Source organism: Neopelma chrysocephalum, unplaced genomic scaffold, assembly GCF_003984885.1.
Source record: "Neopelma chrysocephalum unplaced genomic scaffold, ASM398488v2 Primary Assembly neopelma1_77, whole genome shotgun sequence".
In the NCBI taxonomy this organism is placed as follows: Eukaryota; Metazoa; Chordata; class Aves; order Passeriformes; family Pipridae; genus Neopelma; species Neopelma chrysocephalum.
Window position 1 is genome coordinate 8,944,902 of NW_020897738.1, and position 18,449 is coordinate 8,963,350.

The 18,449-nt window shown below is 41.3% G+C and overlaps 1 long non-coding RNA gene across 1 annotated transcript; it reads left to right on the forward strand.

Annotated features, from left to right (window-relative positions):
- Window positions 1-30: 30 nt before the first annotated feature.
- LOC113970403 lies at window positions 31-2,460 on the forward strand. Its single transcript, XR_003535165.1, has 2 exons — window positions 31-164; window positions 2,250-2,460. It is a non-coding gene; the product is annotated as an uncharacterized LOC113970403 (long non-coding RNA).
- The last annotated feature ends 15,989 nt before the right edge of the window (window positions 2,461-18,449 follow it).

Sequence of the window (18,449 nt, forward strand, 5' to 3'; positions counted from 1 at the left end):
CGCGTCGCGCGCTCCCTCAGGGCCGAGGCGGCCCCGGCCCTCAGGGCAGAGCCGGGGGAGAACCCGCGGAATCGGGGAATAGAACGAGGTAAACCCACCCTCCCCCGCCGAAGCCTGGGTTTCATCGCCCGGTGTTCTCAGAGCGGCCTCCTGGTGAAGGCACTGTAAGTCGGATTGCTCAGAGTTTGTTTGTCGTCCCAACACGCGTAGTGAGGTGTCAGTCCACCTAAGTCATGACGGACATCAGAAAGTATTTCCCCTCCGCGTTTCTGCTCGAAGTAGGTAAAACCCTGAGAGGTGACACTGGTCTGGTTAAACTTGAGTGCTCTAGGAAAAACATTAAGAAAAAAAGCACAGTTGGAGGCTGAAAGATTAGGATTGGTCAAAGCGCTTGATTCCAGTTTGGGAAGAGCTTGTTGCTTGTAACAATTTTGAATGTTAAGGGGACCAAAACACAACTCACACGCAACTGGTTTCCGAAGCATATCAAGTTTGTTGGTAATGATCGAGTTTTCCTTTAAAAAGTCAATAAAAGCCAGCCCCTGGTTTATTTTGGCTGTACCCTTCTATTTCCATGGACAGAGTGCAGGGACACAAACTGTCAGAGCCTCTGATGAAAATTGTCATTTACCCTGTACCCCCAGGCAGGGCTCTGCTTCCTTTTCTAGTCAATCCTGACATCTTTTTCTTTTTTTTCAAATCTTTATCAAGTGGTTGGTTTTTTTTTACTCACAGGGCTTTGGTACTTGGCAAAATATTAACAATTCAGATAGTGGCTATAATCAATAAACCTTGTGCTAGTTGATTTTATGCTGCCTATCCATTTTTTAATATAATTCACATGCTTATATATTTTCTGTCATATCCTTCTTTCTTATTAATGGCAAATTAATGGCCAGTCATGAAGAACAATACAAAAAAATCACACTTGCACAATAAAAAAGAAATATATTTTGGCAAAACATCAGGAAACAAACATCTGTGAGAGTATTTCCAGTAGGGCTTTTATTGCAATTTTCCCATAATTTCTCCAGCTCTAGTGCTGCAGTTTTGTAAAAAAAGGGGAAAGGTGATAATCCTTTTGATTTACTTAGCTACACCTCAGAGTGCACCAAATCCAGCTTCCAAATCCAGTTCCCACAGATGAGTTAGATGAGGTGTATGGTAAAGACATACAACAAGATAATAACTGGAACAGAGAAAAACGCAGGCATGTAGCGTGGTTTAGTAGACAAGTTCCATTAAATCTGAGACAGTGCAGAGAGTAGATAAATCTTGAGATGCTTCCTAAAAAATGGCTCCAGCCAGTTCAAAGTTATAAATATCCGATAAAGAGTTTTACAAATTTTTAACAAGCTGTTTCTTTTACTTCATTTTGAGGGGCCTGTTACAAAATGGACTTACAAGATGGACTTTTTAGTCCATTCTTCTTTACCTAGTCAAAAGATACCTGACTAGATGGATGGCTGTTGTCATCTGGCACGGCTGATCCTTTACCCCATTTATGCAACTGCCTATAGAAACTCTTCTCTGTGTTGCATTAGGACTATTTGCTTTGACCTTTTGGTAACAGTTAATACTTATAATGTACTTGACAGGCTCTAAGTATCATTCCCCAGTATATTTGCAACAGTTCCTACCTTTATCATCTTTTTGAGAATTAGGAACCAGGAATATTGAGCAATGAGCAGAAAGTCATGATAAAGACAACACTGATGTGTCTGTTGTCCTCCCAACCCAGGTAAGTGAGGTGTCAATGCAGGTGTCATGACTGACACCTCACAACTGGCTGAAACCAGGGAGGTGTCAGTCATGGCTTACATGGCCTGACATCTCACTGCTTCACTGAAGCTGGTGGCAAAGCTCCCACCACAATGCACAGCCCCTGACCCTCAAAGCCAATGATGTTACCCGTGCACGGGCCTCTCCACAGATCACAGCTGCACAGGGGCCTGATGCTGGACTGCAGTGAATGCTGCCGTACCTCTCACACTCTCTGGAGTCCTGATGGTGCTCTCATTCAGTAAGGACTCAAAGAAGCACAAACTTGGAATTACTTGTGTTGCTGTACGTGCTTTTCTACAGATACAAACGCAACATCAAGTTTCTCTCTTCTGTTTACCTCAAGAGACATGGTTTATGTGTTAGGATCTGACAGGTTACACAGGATCAGGAATTAAAGTCTACATGAGGAGTAAAAAAATAACCAGCAGTCCAATGTGGAATGTAGAAGTGACTCTCTTTTTCAGAGATGACAAGATGGACAAGGAGGAGAAAGAAGTGTCTGTCATTCAGGAAGGACAGCAAAGGATCCTGAAAGCTGAACAGTGTTTCCATTGTTTTAACACAAGCTCCGCTTCTCCACTGGAAGATCCAAATGACAAGGACACTGAGGGTTTCTTTCTCTTTGCTGTTTGTTTCCCTAGTAACAAATACACAAGCTGCACTGTTAGACTACCATCCTTTTCTCTTCTTTTTTTTTATTTTTTTTGAAGATCAAGACATGTCGAGGATCTATTCAGTGCGTTCAGTAGCAGGTTAAGGTTGCTGGTACGAATGAACCTCTGATACAGCATGAGGTACTTGAAAGCACTGCATGTAGTCAGTGGCTGAGACAGTGAAATAACTTAAAAAGCATGGAAGAAAAATGCTTGCATCTCAATTTCTATACTGTTTAGGTTATAAACTCTTAGGGTGAAATCTGCCTTTCACAGCGGAGCTCTGATTTGCTTAGCAAAGCAAATGGCACAGTACTACTATTAAATCATGTGTAATGTCCTAATTATGTCCCATTCCTATTATCATCAGTAACATAATGCACACCATTTGAATGTGACTGATTTTGACAGGGACAACTCTCACCTATGTTTTTGTTGTGAGTTCTGGATTGTGAAACATCTCTTTAAATATAATTCTGTAATGGGAGGGAGTGGTGTTGCTGTTTCCTGTTAGGATTCTAGTTGAGGTTATGGTAATGGTCTGTAGTTGTGGAATTCACTGGGTTATGAGAACTGGAGAGATGGAATGCAGTCATTGTCTGTGTGGTTTAGCACAATAGAAATAGAATCAGTAGTGAATCTATCCAAAACCATAAAAAGCCATTCTGAAAACAAGACAAACTGAAAATGTGACAGGTAGAGGCAGGAAAGACCATTAGAGGCATCTAAACTGAGAAGCAATGTCTGGATCATTCCTTCCTTTGCTTCTTCAGAGTATGTTAAGCCTCAAAAGCTTGGAGACTTTAACCAAATTTTTAAAAAATTGCTTGGTCTTAGAATGTCAAATTCTGGTTTCTCTTGTTTTAGCTGAAAGAAAAAAAACTTTTTTTTTTTACACTGATTTAACTTCTTTCCTACATGTTTGCCATGCATGTGAGCTTAGTAATGAAAAACAAAAAGTCTAATCTTCTTTTCAGAGTTACTTAGGTTTGTAATATTGTGTTCTCCAAGGAAAAGAAATACGCATTTATTTCTCTGATATGGCCGCAGCTGGCCTAGAGAGTATAATGTAGAAATAACTGACAAAATTAATATCAAACTTCTGATTATATAATACAAAGATATTACATTATGCATTAATTGTAAGCCAGCTTTTTTTTAGGTCATAAATTATATTTGTCACAGTGTATTTTAGTTACATGTCTGGAACTGCATGTGTAGGGAGGTATTTCAGGTGAGCAAATAGTTTAGTATCTTTTCATTTGGGATGTTTTTTGAAATCAGTAGAAGTGACTATTAAATTGTCCTACATATGCCAATGTAAAACCTGCAAACCCAGAAAAGATGCAGTGGAACTGCATCTTCAGTGTATCAGGGAATATCAAGCAATATGATCAGCTGTCCTGAAATACTTTGATGTCTCAAGCTATCCTCAAGTGGAGAATAGGCAGAAGAATTTATTCGGGGGCTATGAATCAAACAAATCTGTATCATGCTTTTTATATGATGTAGACATCTGCTCATATACATATAAATGGGTGTGATGTGGAAAAAAGTCAGTCTCAGCCAGTTCTAGATACCTAATTCAGAAGAATATATATTCTCTCTAATCAGATGGCTGAAATACACCCCACCGGAGGGCAATTTGTCATCTGCAAAATCTGCATTGCTCTGTTCATGCCCACCATCACTGTAGAAGATCTACTTTATCTCGTGTGGCTTTTGAAATAGCAAACCCAGATGTTAATTAAACTTTTCTAATGTTCAGACTGACAGATGTACAACTGTCCTGCCTAAAGCAGAGAAGCTCACCAGGGAATTAGCCAGCATACAAACCCTTCAAGCTTCAGCATGCCTTAGTAGCTAGGTTAAATTTTATTTATTTTTTTTCTCCTGAATTTGTTTTTTAATACTTAAATATCAACTTTCACTAGAAATCTAGACCTTTGTCTTCAGGCTAACAGTAAGAGTTGAGTTTTGTTATATATTTCTTTTGGTTTTTAAACAAAAATATAAGGCCAACAAAAAGAGTCATCTTTATATAAGCACAGTAATGAAAATGGTGATCATAAGAACAAGTGACAGCCATTTTTGTTGTTGAAAATTGGTTTTTGTACTAACCAAGCTGTGGAGAGGTGAAGTTGTGTCTGTCCTCAAAAGCAGAGGCAGCTGCAGGAACTGTGAGCTACTCACTGGACTGGGGAAGTGGGGAAGCCCTGCAACTGTTTGTTACTGTTTTCCTGCTGGCTGTTGTTGGCTTTGCTGAAAGTCTCAAGAGCAGAACAGACAATTGTAGATACATGTGTGTATCCCTCTCTCTCTCAAACTTACATGTTCTTCTAATGGGAGAATTTATAAAGGTTCCATTTGTGTTTGTATCTGGCACCGTCAATCAATTACAACTTCTGGAACTGGAGGATTCACAGGTCAGGACCAAAAGGTGAGATAAAGCAAAGCAAAGTCCTAAAAGTGGGTGAAGTCCAAACACGAGTGTTTTGACTCATTCTAATATGCTTTAGACCGTTACAAAAAAAGATTCAGGACCAAAAAGCAGTACCAAAAATATGTATGAAAAGGTCTCTCTATTTTAATTAAAACTGTAAATCTAGGCAGTGGTTTAAGGTGCACATTATATCTCTCAGTCCTAATTCTAGAATTGCAAATCTTACTGTCTGTGTGCAATCTACCTCAAATATCTGTGTATGGGAAATGAGCATAAGCATTTTATGTATCAAATACAGACTTGTTCTAATAGTTAACAATGTGAAAGCATAATAGAGATGGAAAACAGGAAACAGTAGGCAGGCTTTACATTTGTCTGTGACCTGTTTCAGAAGTCACTATTTGGACCTAATTTCTGATGATGAAAATGCATTGGTGTAAATGACTGAACTGGACACAATCTGTCAGTGAACAAGAGCCCTACCCCAGTAGTTCTGTAACCTCCCCCTCATCTCTGAAAAAGAGGCAGTAGTTATTTTAAGATGTCCCAAGCTGCTTTGCAAAGGGCAATGTCTAGATCGTATCCAGAGACTGAAAAGACAGAAGTATTCTGAACCCCTGAGAGTGGCTGGGTGATTCTGAATGCAGAGGGCTGGGGGTTGTGCCTTCACTGAGGCTGTACACAAGAATCACACTGCACTTTACCAGGAGACTGGAAATGGCATCATCAGTTTTCCAGCTCTTCACTCCTGGTAAGGAAATTGCAGGGTGCAGTGGAATATTTAGTATGCAAACAAGAGCGGCAACACAATAAACCAGCACAACAAACACGTACAAACTAATTGCACTGGATGAGGACCCTAGCATTTAAAGCACAAAAGCTGATGCTGGCAGGGATTGTCTGCATTTAGCAGTAAAGAAAGCAGAAGACATGTTTCTCTGAGGCAAAAGGAAAATGTAGAATAAAGAGAACTACATAAGCTTTTCAATGTACATACACATATTAAAAAATCCACCTTTATGTAGGATTGTCATCTATTTCATGCAGCTACCAACTTCTTGGCTGATTGTTGGCCAGCTGTTGCTTCTCTGAGAAGTTAAACCTGTGTTTTGTGAGCTGTAGAAGAGCAGAGATTAATTTTCTGTTTATACATGTTTTGTAAAATCACATTCTGCATGTGCTTGCCTATATATGCAAAACAGTTGGCTAGAGGCAGGGATTCAAGCTTTTTCTGGTTTAGGATTGTTCAGTTTCCTTTTTTTCTTTCCTCTCTGAGATGTGTTTCTCATCTTAAAACCTAGACATATTTCCATCTTCGTTTTCTATCCTGTCCAGATTAGGGCATCCAGCACAAGCATATTCTGTCGTTTCACAGATAAATAGAGCCAGGGGATTACTGTAATCATGTGGTACCACTCACTGCGAGACAGAAGCCATGTGACTGGTGATATTACTGGTCATTTAAACCACAACATCCCTTAGGGAAACATCCTAGAACATCCTGTCTCTACAAATTGTTAATTCCTACTTCCAATCCTTAATTACTCTCATTGACAAATGTATACATATTTGTCCCTTGAATGTATTTAGTTTTATCTTTCAGCTGTTTTTTTCTTCATCTCTGTAAGACAGAGGAGACAACAGGACTCACTGTAGACATAAGAGCAAGTCATCCTTTTGAGTAATAGCATTTTATAAAGCACATTTTTCATTTTCTAAGTTGTTTCTGTATCTCTTCTCAGAACCTTCTCCAAGTTATCAAATAGTTTCTTGAGCTGTGGATTCCAGCAGCCATTTTTGTCCCTATCATGGACTGTCCTTTTCCTATTTAGACAGTCACATTATCATATCTATTTGTTCACTTAATTGCCAGAAGTTCAACTGATTTTTCATTGGGATCCCCAAAGGCGTTTCAGAATTGCTGTTCCCACTTCAAAACCAGGAATACCTGCCTATTCCCACCTTTCTTTCTAAGCAAGGAGATTTTTGCAAAGTTTAAAGCCCAGAGAAGCCTTATAGAGAAGGAAACAAAATCTCGATGAGTGTATTACCTTCCCTGGGTTACCAATAGCATTCCAGATACATTAGTGACACTGAGTTGTTCTTAAGGTGTAACACCACATTCAATAACTTATTAGGAGCACATAGTAATGTTTCTCTAATTGCCTAAATGAAAATTAAGCAAATTGCTTAAATGAAATTAGATTTGAAAATCACTGATGTATAAGAAAATATAAGCAAAATGGACTTTTGGGAAGAGATTACATGGTAATTGGTCTAATAAAAATGTTAGCCCACCCTAAACATCCCATCTTAGAGATGTTTTTAGACAATGATAGCTTACATAATGCTAAGAAAATGTATCTGTTACCATTAATCTGTTATTAATCCATCAGCCTCACAGCAACTATTCTAATATAGTTAGCTGTTTAAATAAACAATATAGGAAAGATAAAATGAGTGCTGCAGATGTTTAACTTTGGTCTTTTCTACAAGCAGTACCATTGTGCAGATCATAAGCTGTACAAACATATCCATTTTTAAGTCAAAAGGAGTGGCAATATGACCTGCCTGTTCACTTCAATGAAGAGTTCTGCTACTGAGGATCTTATTGAGAGGAGAAAGCAAACCCAAAGTTAGCTAACTGATGGTAAAAACATTTTCAGCTTGTTAGTGTTTTCTCCTGAATCAGGCCAGACATAACTATACAAATTAAAACCTTGGCCACACTCAGGAGGCACCTCTTTTCAAGAATGACTAGCAGTTCCCCTGGAGTTTTTCACAGAAGACGAATTTCATTTCATTTTCAGAGGCTTCCTTAGTAAAGCAATACTCCAGGAAAAAACACATTTTGATTAGGAGGATTGACTTCCTGTGGGAGTCAGGCTATTGTTTACAGGGCATCACACTATTCTCTGGAATTATATGAAGACAGATTTAAAGAGCTGATTCTTTTTGCAACGTTGAGATGAATACACAAAGTAAAAAGTAATGTTGGCCATGGAAATTTTCTGAGAAGGACAAAAATAAAAGCTTTTATTGTAATTGGTATGAGTCTAGTGCAACTTCGAAGCTAAGTGAGGAGACTGAAGAACAGTAATAACAAGAAAAAAACATAGATGCTCTGTGACTATCAGAGCACAGGGTTGTACACTGTAACTTGACACAGCAGGCAGGCCTAACTGATGAATTTCTTTTTAATAACATATCTAAAAAGTGTCTAAAAAGATTGCTGAAAGGAGAATGTACAGAGCATTCCTGTCTTCCTGTCCTGTTCGCTGGGATTTTCACTCTTATAAGTTCACTGTGGTAGCTGCTAGAGCTGCCTCTGCTGGTTTACTGCTTGTATTGACACATTTGATTCTGTAAGATTAATTAACTCAAAGGCCTTAATTGCCACCCTTTAATTTTTCTCTCGCCTTAGTCTTTCCTACTTTCTTTTTCTAAAGTCAGTGTGCTGGCTTAAAAGTAAACCGGTGGGAGAAATGAACCCCACTCTAGAGAGACTGTAAGTCAGAGTCACAATTTACTAAAAAAATTAATTACAATAGATGAAACAATACAGAGAAAAACTGGTTTTAACCCACAAAAGCAGATGTATAACCGAGCTCTCTAGGACAAGAACAGAACAGTGTTCATTAGCCCCTGTGCTGAGCACCACGTGGCTCCCCTGGGTGCAAAGTAAAATGAAAAGAAAACCTGTTGGTCCAGATGACGGTGGCAGTCCTGTTGAGAGAATGATCCTGTCCAGGGTGGCAGTCGTGTTGGAGTTCTGGTCCTCCTCTCGATCCAACGAGTGGTACCAGAAGTCCCCAACCCCCAAGATTATATGTGCTCAGGTTCAGGTGGGAATGTCCAGTACCTCCCCCAGGGCAGGGAGTTTAACTCTGTGAGTCCTGGGATATTTTCGGAGTCTTTGATGGTGTGGGTGTTGCAGTGCCTATTCTGCCAGTCCGGTATGGCCCATTGGCAGAGATGGCCCCTCAGGCTGGGCGGTGAAGGTGCTAGTGCCTCCCCAGAGGGGAGTTATCGCAGCTGAGTCATGGGTGTGCTCTGGGCAGCTGCTGCAAATGAGCCATTATTGACAGCCCAGCAGAAATGACAGAGAGGGGGTAGGATCCACAGTCCTGGTTATACCCACGTAGTAATAAACTGGTCCCAGCCCCTGTAACTAGGACAGTCAGTTAATTCCATAAACCCCTGGAGAATGCAACTAGGTCTAAAGACTAGTTTTACTTAGAGTCAAGAAAGAAGCATTAGTGATGTTTATTTTTCTTGATCAGATTACCTGTACGTTTCATTTGTGGATTGGAATGAGTTATATATCAATTCTATACCTTAAATACTAGATATTTCTGATTTTTGTTTCTCCAGTGGATTTTTATTTTCTCCATCTCAGTAACTGAGAAGTGAACAATTCTCTTAAAGCTGCTGAAGGATTTGGAGACAATACAGCCTGTAACATTTTCTGTAACTGGGAAGGAGTGCCTGGAACTGTACTGGCTCCATCTTGTGGCCGAAACTGTACGGATTCTTTTGTAAGGTTGACTTCTTATCATCAGCCTCATATAAATATTGATAAATAACTGTGTGTGAACTTCCTTCATATTTTGGTGTATAGCATAACTATATATTTTCTTCAAGCTGCAATAAAGGTAAATAGTTCACTTTTAGCACCCTCAGTGCTGGCAGCAGGAAGGCAGTGAGCTACCAGGGCATGCTGGATGTTCTGTTCTGTTGGGTATCAGCTTGTGTGTTGCTGGATAGAGCTTCTAACAGGCACAGTAGAAACTGCATTCATCTCTCTAAAAATACTCCAGAGATGCAAGATTGCAGAGAAAAGAGAATACAAATTATGTTTCCAGAAACTGGTACAGGGTTGGTTACTGGTTATGAGGCAGGATAAGGCTAGCTGCACATGTATTTTGGAAGTCTTAATATAAAAGACATATCCCCTGATCCCTATGATGTGGACGCAAAGAAAGTGCCTGTTTCCAAGGAGTCACAGGCCTCAGCAAAAAAAAAAATATGCCTGGTAAGAACAGCCTCTCTTGCTATGTCATACACAGCATCCATGATATCCAAGGGTGAGTGACAAAGCATCTTCACTCTGTAATGTCAGTGCCAAGCTGAAGCACATTCCATATCTAGAATATTTTACATCCCCTGCAGATGTGCTCAGAAATCTGAAAAAAAGTGCAGGTTTGCAAGACGGGCACAGAACGAGTTAATAGTGTCAGAGTCTCAGTCTTCTACTGTACATCATATGCATTTCATAAAGCAAATCTGCTCAGAGCTGTGAAGAACTCCTTGCTAGATTTTGTACCAAGAAAAACTATGTGCATTAAGTGTGCCACTTGGTCAGGAGGCACCATGCACACAGTGCAGACCCAGGGGCTCTGTGCTGTGCCACACAGCTGCTGAAGGCTCACTCTGCCCTGCTCTGGTACTCATATGTCTGTCACAATGTTTTCTGAGCCTAGGCAGTTTTTGTAGCCCAGGAAGGCAGCACAGGGAAGAGCACAGAAGGAGGAATGGCTGTGCTGTTGCAGCCAGGCATGGTTAGTGTTTTAAATGCCTGGCACAAGGGTGGGAGGAAGCTATAAAAGACCCTCTGACATCTGCTCGAGACAGCAGCATCCAGCACTATGCATAAAAGTTCCCAGGCATGTGTCACAGGTGTAATAACAATTACTTAAAATAAAGACAGAGGCAATGCTGCTGCTTCCCAGTGCAGGTAATGCAATGCTCCTGTAGTGCACAGGATAGAAGGTAACAGAGGGGTGAAATGCAAATATTGCAATGCCATGTCAACCAGTATGTGAGTTCTGGAGAGGCCGGCACTCAGGTGGATCATATCCACCCTAGCTGGGGTCACGGTCTTCGCAATCCTTTTCTGCATCAGTATAGTGCAAAAAAGTTCTGCTAATGCTGGCATGCCATGCAAAGCAACTGTCACAGATGCTCTTGTCCTTTGCTTTTCTGAAACCCATTTTGTGTCCTGGGTTTTTGTTTTGTACTCCCTGGGATCCTTGTCAAGACCCTGTTCAGCTAGAAATATCTACATTCCAGTGCCTCATTTCTGGGGTATCTCAAACATTTAAGTTCTAAAAAAAAGTCACCTGAGGCCTCTGCAAAGCTCAGGGGGGCACAGGACACAACCAAACCAGTTGCTCTGGCAGGAGCACAACAAGCACAAGGCAACGTAACTGATACTTGTCCTTTTGTGAGGTCAAAGAATTGCAGAGCAGACAGTGTACCTGTGAGAAGGGTGGGAAGCAGGGCATGGAAACCTTCAGTAAAGTTGTCAGAACCAGCAAAATCCCCTGAGCATCAGTATCCAGAAACTTACTGCAAGACACTTTGCTGCTGCTATAAACGAGATTCTGCAATCCCTGGGATTTGTTACAAGAGCAAAACAAGTGTCACATCCAAGCAGGGGGCATAAAACACAGCAACAGTCTAGTAAAGGTAATTTTTCATGTTACAAGCTATAATGGTGTTCTCTTAGTTCTTTATCTTGAATTGGTCTTTTGATACTTCTGCCAGGATGTGTGAAGCGGGTGGATGGGTGTGGACACGTGAAGAACAGATTGTACAAAGTTTGACAAGCCTAACTAGCATAATAATCATAATTAATATTCATATTAAGAAATTTCCCAACGCTGCTGTGCTTCATTCCTTTCATGGTGGTGTGCTTTATTTGTAAGTGGATGGAATTGCCTGGACCCACACCAGAAATTGGGGAAAAAAGGGAAGAATTATCAAATCAGTCATACGCAACAAAATTTTCTTTTAATCCTCATTTCTACTACCTTGACCAGTCATAGGGCACACCCACTGTGAGAATCAGACTGCTTAAAAAAAACCAACAAAACAAATAACCAAACACAAAACAAAAGAACCCCAAAACCTACCACATAAAAATATAAATCATTCCCTTACAGTTTCAGAGGTACGTTCATGCTCTAACCTGTTGCTAGGTTAGCCTTTGACAAGCACTGGAGCTATAATTCTAGAAGACTTATATTTTTCAGAACACTAGAGGAATTATTATAAATTTGGGTGTTTGACTGTCATCGGCAAGGTTTTTATTTGCATGAATGCTATTCACGGCAGCTTTCCCCCAGCAGATGGCATGGGTACAGCCCGTGATCATCCCGACAGCGCTGCAGTTACCGGGCCAGGCAGGAGAGCTTGGAAGCACAGAGGTCTGGTGGTGCCAGGAAGGGCAGCCTGTAGAGCAAGGAGGGGTTCAGCGTTTGCATCTCTGCAGCAGCTGAAGGATCTGTGCAAACGGGAGTCACATTCTTTGCTCCCAATATCTTCCAGTCAAAACAGAAAAAAGGATGTGGGGGTAGTGCCCTGTATAGCCTACAGACAACTGAAGGGATGAAAACAAAAGTGATCCAAGGAAAAATTTCATGTCTAAATCTCTGACTTGGGCTGGTGTAAGAAAACCAACATAGCATTGGAAGAACCACCGAGTAGTGTTGTAACATCTGCTAAACCCCAAGCCCTGGAAGCTGACAGCCCATGGTGTAGTCAGGGTACAGCAGCAGGGTATGGGAATTGTGCTCATAGGAGAGCATGAGCTGGGTTTACACTATCTATTTCCCTCAAGCTTTTTAGATATTAGCTAGCTCTTCACTGCCCAAGTAGGTGCAAAGGGTATATGGATGTATTTATTATCCTTGAACAGGCCACACAAAGAGCGTAATTTTTACTAGTTTACCTGAAGATTATTTTATTCACAGGCATGGAAGGCTTCACTCCTTCTGCTCCAAAATCAAGTACAGTTAGCAAGGAGTACCAAGGCAGGATCACTGAAATGCAATCACACCTCTTTTTCAGTGAAAACTACTAGATGTTCAAGTGATTCATACATTCAAGTAAAAATAAAATATACACATGCAAAATTTCGGTAATTTAACATAAAAATGTCTCTGTGAATCCATTCTCAGAGCAAGTGAATGCCAAGACAATTCTTGAGAATCCTGAATGAGCACCTTAAGAGCTGAAATGGACTCTCCTGGTTAATTAATTGCTATCTTTGTTTGAGGAGGAGTGTGGCAATTTGCAGATAGAAATGTTTATACAAGAAATGCCACAGGCTTCATTGTTGCTGCCCACCTCAATACCCAACAAACCTGCCTGGGTTAAATCAACACCTTCAGACAATCCCTGTTGCACGCAAGGATTTCATTCATTCAAGTGCATTGATCTGGAGACATTTCTGTTTTCTAGTTCCTTTTTTTTTGTCAGATTTAATTCAAAAGCTATCATGGACATGACATTTTATTCTGAAAGGGTTGTATTTGTTTGGAGTATATTTATTCTTTGAGCTAAATGTTTAGTTTAATATGCTTGCTGTAAATAAACTTTATTAGCCCGTATGGTAAAAGGCCACAAGCTCCTCAAAGCACAAAGTGCTTTGAGAAACCGTCTGATCCATATCAAGTGCAACTGTCTCCAGATAAATGTTTCCATGTGCTATTTGCCTCTTAATTCACTTTAATACCTTTGAAAGACTCAGGCTCCCAGGGACTGTACGTAACAGTTGCAGGGAAAGAGATTTAAAGGGAAGAAATAGGTGAAGAATTACAAAGTTGCAGTGAACTCTGCTTCCAAATGAACTTAAAGAGTGGAAGAAGGACAAAAATCTCATCAGTCACAGCAAGGCATTAACAAGCATCATAATTTGGTCTGCACCAACAGGAAAAACAAGGGGATGAAGCCAGAGGGCCATGGAAGAGGCTGATTCCACATGGAAGAGGCACCCCGACTGGAGGAACAGTGCTAAGGGCCTGTGCTTCCCACAGCAGATCCCTCAGCTTCTCCAACCCACCCGCCCATGCTCAGGCAGCTTCTCAGAAAGAGCCTGTTGCCATGGTGTGGAGTAGGAAGTGGTTTTTACATGCATACACAAGAAGCTGACTGGAGCCTCAGGCAGCTGGGAATGACAAGTTGCTTCTCTCTCCTGCACTGCAGAAAATTTAGCCATTTGAGTATTTCCTTAAAGTATTCCATAGGACTGGCTATTCACCCCCCAAGGAAAAGGCATGAAACCCCTTAAATCTACTGCTGCACCACCCAGTGACAGGCTCTCCATTACACATTACAAATTGTTCTAAAGAGCTTCACACCTGGCTGCTCATTGCATCTCCTCAGGACTGATTTCTTGGAGAGGGAGGGAGCTCCTGAGCATGTCCTCCCCAATCCCTGCAGTCCTGCCATCCCTCTGCCCCACACCAGCGACTGCTGACTGACAACCCCAGAGAGAGCACAGCAGAGCAGCCTGTCTATTTTCTAAACTAAAACACTGCACTTGGTGTTCTCTGCACAGGTCAGACCTCTTCCACTCTTTTCCACCACCCTCTCACTTGGATAGGAAACAGTCAGTCCTTTGCTAGTGCCAACAGGCTCCAAGGACAAAACCCCACCCCAGCAAGAGCTTCCTCACCAGCTTCCAACCATAAGTAATCTTGGGTTCTGTGCTTGCTATACAAATGGTTAGAGGTATTTACATAAAACTCTATTACTGCTCCACTGACAATCAGTCTGACAGAAGGGCTACTTTGCTGTCAGTTAGCAAATGACATGGTGAAGTTCCTGCCTAGGATGCTGTCAATGCTGGAGTTGCTGGAACTTGTTAGTAGGACCAGATTGCTGCAGAGGCTGGTCAGCAAAAGGCTCCTTTTAAAAGGCATGGGCTTTATAATCAAGTGCTGTGCACGAGTCCTCCGGGAAGCACAGTGAGGACCGACAGCTGAGGAAGGGTCACACATGTACAGAGCAGCACCACAAAGAACTTGACCGTGTGTTTACAGTAATTTTATTTACAAGTTACCACATGACACCTGCAGTACTACAGTTTTTATAACACCACTAGCAGTAAAATAAGTCACATTTAAGAAGAGTAGTAGGCAGCAGAGAAAAATATGCACAGAGAATGCAGGAAAGCTATTTAGTTGTAACTTAAAGCAGGTATTTTTCTATAGACTTTGAAAGTGAGGAGGAATACACACACTGAGAAGAGCAAGTTCTTCAGCCCTGTTATTTCTACAGCACGAGTACAGTGACAATTCAGTATGATGACTACTACACTAGCAGTCAAATGCAAGTGATGGGAGAGAACTGCCTTAATATCTTGTCCTTTTGAGCACTAAGAAATGAAAATCAAAGCTTCCCTCTGAAGGGAGTCATCAAGGGCTCGTTTACTTGCAGAGCCAGTAGTGCAGAATTGCTACTAGGGGGCAGGAGGGAACAGAACTTAGGACTAGAGAGTTCCCAAGTTTTGCAAATTGCCTGCAAGGTCTTATCTGGTCTCGAATTAAGTAGTTGGTGAGCAAAACCAGTTGCAGCATTCCACAAGTCGTTTTACAGTGCTGTGCTCTAAGGCACAGCTTAGCAGAATCCCAAAATCAAGCAGAGAAAAAAGCCCTTCCGCTCTCTTAAAATCCTTGGCTCTAGTGATGCTGGTGTTGAGCCTGGGCCTTTCTCAAGAGGAAAAATGTGGAGGAGCAAATCCGGAGAAACGCTCTAGACCTGGATGTATTCTGATGATAAGACTCACAAGAAAATAAGCTTAAAGCAGCATCAGGTGTGACTCTTTTCTGCTTCAAAGCAGCAGCTTCCAGAAAGCAAACAAGTGTTATCCAGGACCTGTTTTTCCCTCCAGACATCTTTAATAGCCTGGAGCTGCTGTCAATGCACACATCCATGCTAGAGGCTGCAAACACAATGACAATACAAGCTGCACAGTAATAATTATTTCCACTACCAACTACACACAGGATATATTGCTTTTGGTACAATGCCATTTATTGTCACAAGAAGAAAACCAGTGATTAAGTTGAGCACACATGAATTATGCAGACCTTTGCCATGCTGCAACAAGCGTATTTTACTTACAGAAATGTCAACAAATCAGCTGTAAAAACAGCTTAATACAGTTCTTCCAAAATACTAAACATACCCTCAAAACCAAGTTTATAAATTAGGTTTAGCTACAACAGAATAAGAAATGACCAGGTTTTTTTTCTTAATCCCCACTTTTGTTTGGAGCTGCACTTACGCTGCATGAGAGCAAACATGGAATCCAAACACAGAGCTTTAGTGACAGCAACAACATCCACTGAAGTGCTTCTGAGTGTGCAAACTGGCCTGCAAGTTTGGGTTCCCTCCACACCTGTGGCACACCTAGTCAGAAAGCCTGCAAAGGTACACGTGTACAAAAACTAACAAAAAGCTTTTCAAAAACACAGAATACATTACAAGGTCTTGAGTCTATGATGTCTCAACTACAAGTTAGAATATCTGTGAGTTTTATAACTTCCAGGAACATAGGAAGGTTTTTTTAGTCAAAATTTCCCTTTAAGTACTAGCTATTGAAATTAAAGGTGACCTAGGAGAAAGGCTTGACTAAAAAACCTTCCAGCTGTCTTGTGATATCCTCAGTTAAGTCTCAAGCCAAAATTCAAAATATTCAGCATTTTGGCATTTGTAGTTTTAAGGCAGAAAAACATCTTCTCAACAAGCCATTTAGTCTTGGATGTTATAAAAAAACCCAACAAAAACAAACAAACAAACAAACAAACAAACAACTCCCCCTAAAAGGTGCATCTCAAGTCTTTTAGTAATAGCAAATTTAAAATAATTGCCTGGCATTCCCTTACAGATTTTGGTTCATTATTTTTTGCTAAAAATCCTGAATTTTCAGACATGCTGAAGCACACACACATCGTGGGTAGAGAAGACTACAGTTTTCCATTCTTATTTCTAGGTTGTGCGTTTAAGGTCAGCATTTAACTCGGCAGGTGGAATAACAGACCTCTGCAGTGGCACAGCAGGAGCTGCTCTGCACTATCCACACGTCCTCCCCAGAGCCAGCAGCTTAACCAGGGCCCGGGGCTCAGCTGCCCGTACCCAGGCCCAGCTCTGTGAAGCACAACTGTGTCCTTAGCTCAGCTTTACAGGAAAAAAAATTAAAAAGCAAAAGCCAAACTGTGAGACTGTAGGAATCTCCAAGTGTGCAAGGTAAGGAAAAGTAAGAACAAAGGAGTGAAGTCATTGAATCAGTCATAGCAGACAAGGGACTCTGGAGAAAAGTACCAACATGGAAAATGTAAACCCCTGAGGAAGAGCAGTGTCACTGCAAGAGAACTCAGTGAGACCAAAGGTCAGCCCGGTCCAAGCAGCACGGGAAGGAGAAAGGGAGGAGCAGGATTTCAGTCAGTAGCTAAGTGCACACAAACTCACAGACTGGGAAGATAAACGAAAGGTTTTTTAACACTGTCTTTTTGATGAGAAAATGCTGCAATACCCTGTTAAGGTATTTCTTGCTCTTTTCAGGGAAATCAGGAATGGAATACCTTAGGGTTCCTCTTTTCAGCCTTCATGCACAAACATAAGCACAATGAAAAGCCAGAAGGATCACACATCTCTCTACCACACTAATTAATTAGATGGAAAGAGGAGGAACTTCAGGAAAAATGGGCTCTGAGTGTGTGTGCTGAGAGGAAGATGAGAGGCAACTCTGGGGAAGTAACAGGAAGTTTTCAGTATTCACATGGTATTCAAAGATTTAGTCAAAAAGAGAAAAGCTTGAACCAGGGACTGCTGGACTTCAGGCAAAAGTTCCCAACAACCACCCCGGTGGAACTGGGTTTCATGGCCCATGTTAGCCAAATGCATTGTTCCTTCCTGATCCTTATCTCTGTTTTCATATTGCCTTCCCAGAAATCCACATACAGTTACCAGATCACATGCTGTGCTTTCACAGGAAGAGTCTCAGGAGGCCTTCCAGCTTTTTTGCGTACCTCTACCCTGGATTTACACGAGTTGAAGTAACGTGATCAATCACCTGTTGTTTGTCATCAGGAAGCTCACAAATCCTATAGAAGAAAGACTTTTTGGAACAATTGGAACTTGTTCAGACTGAGTTTGAGCGCAAAGAGAAAAGTAAATTGTCAGTAGCAAGATATACTGAAAAAACAGGCAGAGTTCTGGAAAACACCTGAAGGAAAGTTGTCAGTATAATTTCTAAAGGGGAAAGACAGAGGGGTTACAGAACAATTCTCACATATAACTCCCAAGATCAGTCCTCACACGAACAGCCGTGAGCAGGGCTGTGATGGGGAAGTGAACATGGCACCTCTGGCACCTTGCACAGCACCAGGGGCTGTTTGCAGACTCACCAAAGCTGCCTTCGGAACCGGAGCTGAGGCTCTAGAACTCCTCTGAAGCCTGCAGAGTCAGTGTGGTGAAAAGACACATCAGAGCAAGAAAACCATCAACAGACACGGCACACTTGGATGCAATGATGTTTGTAGGTCTTCTACACACCTCAAATTTTTTTTTAAGCTTGTCAAGTGTAACACGTGCAATTTAGTAGAAAGAATAACTGAAGATGACGTGCATGACACAGAAGCATCTTTGGTCTGCAGAGAAATACCTGGGTCAGAGCTCTACAAAGCTTGATGCCATGAGACCTACACTAGTATCTCTCCCAATAAGTAGGGCTTGTACTCAGCAGCTCCTTTCCAGTCTTCCCGAGTATTCGAGTG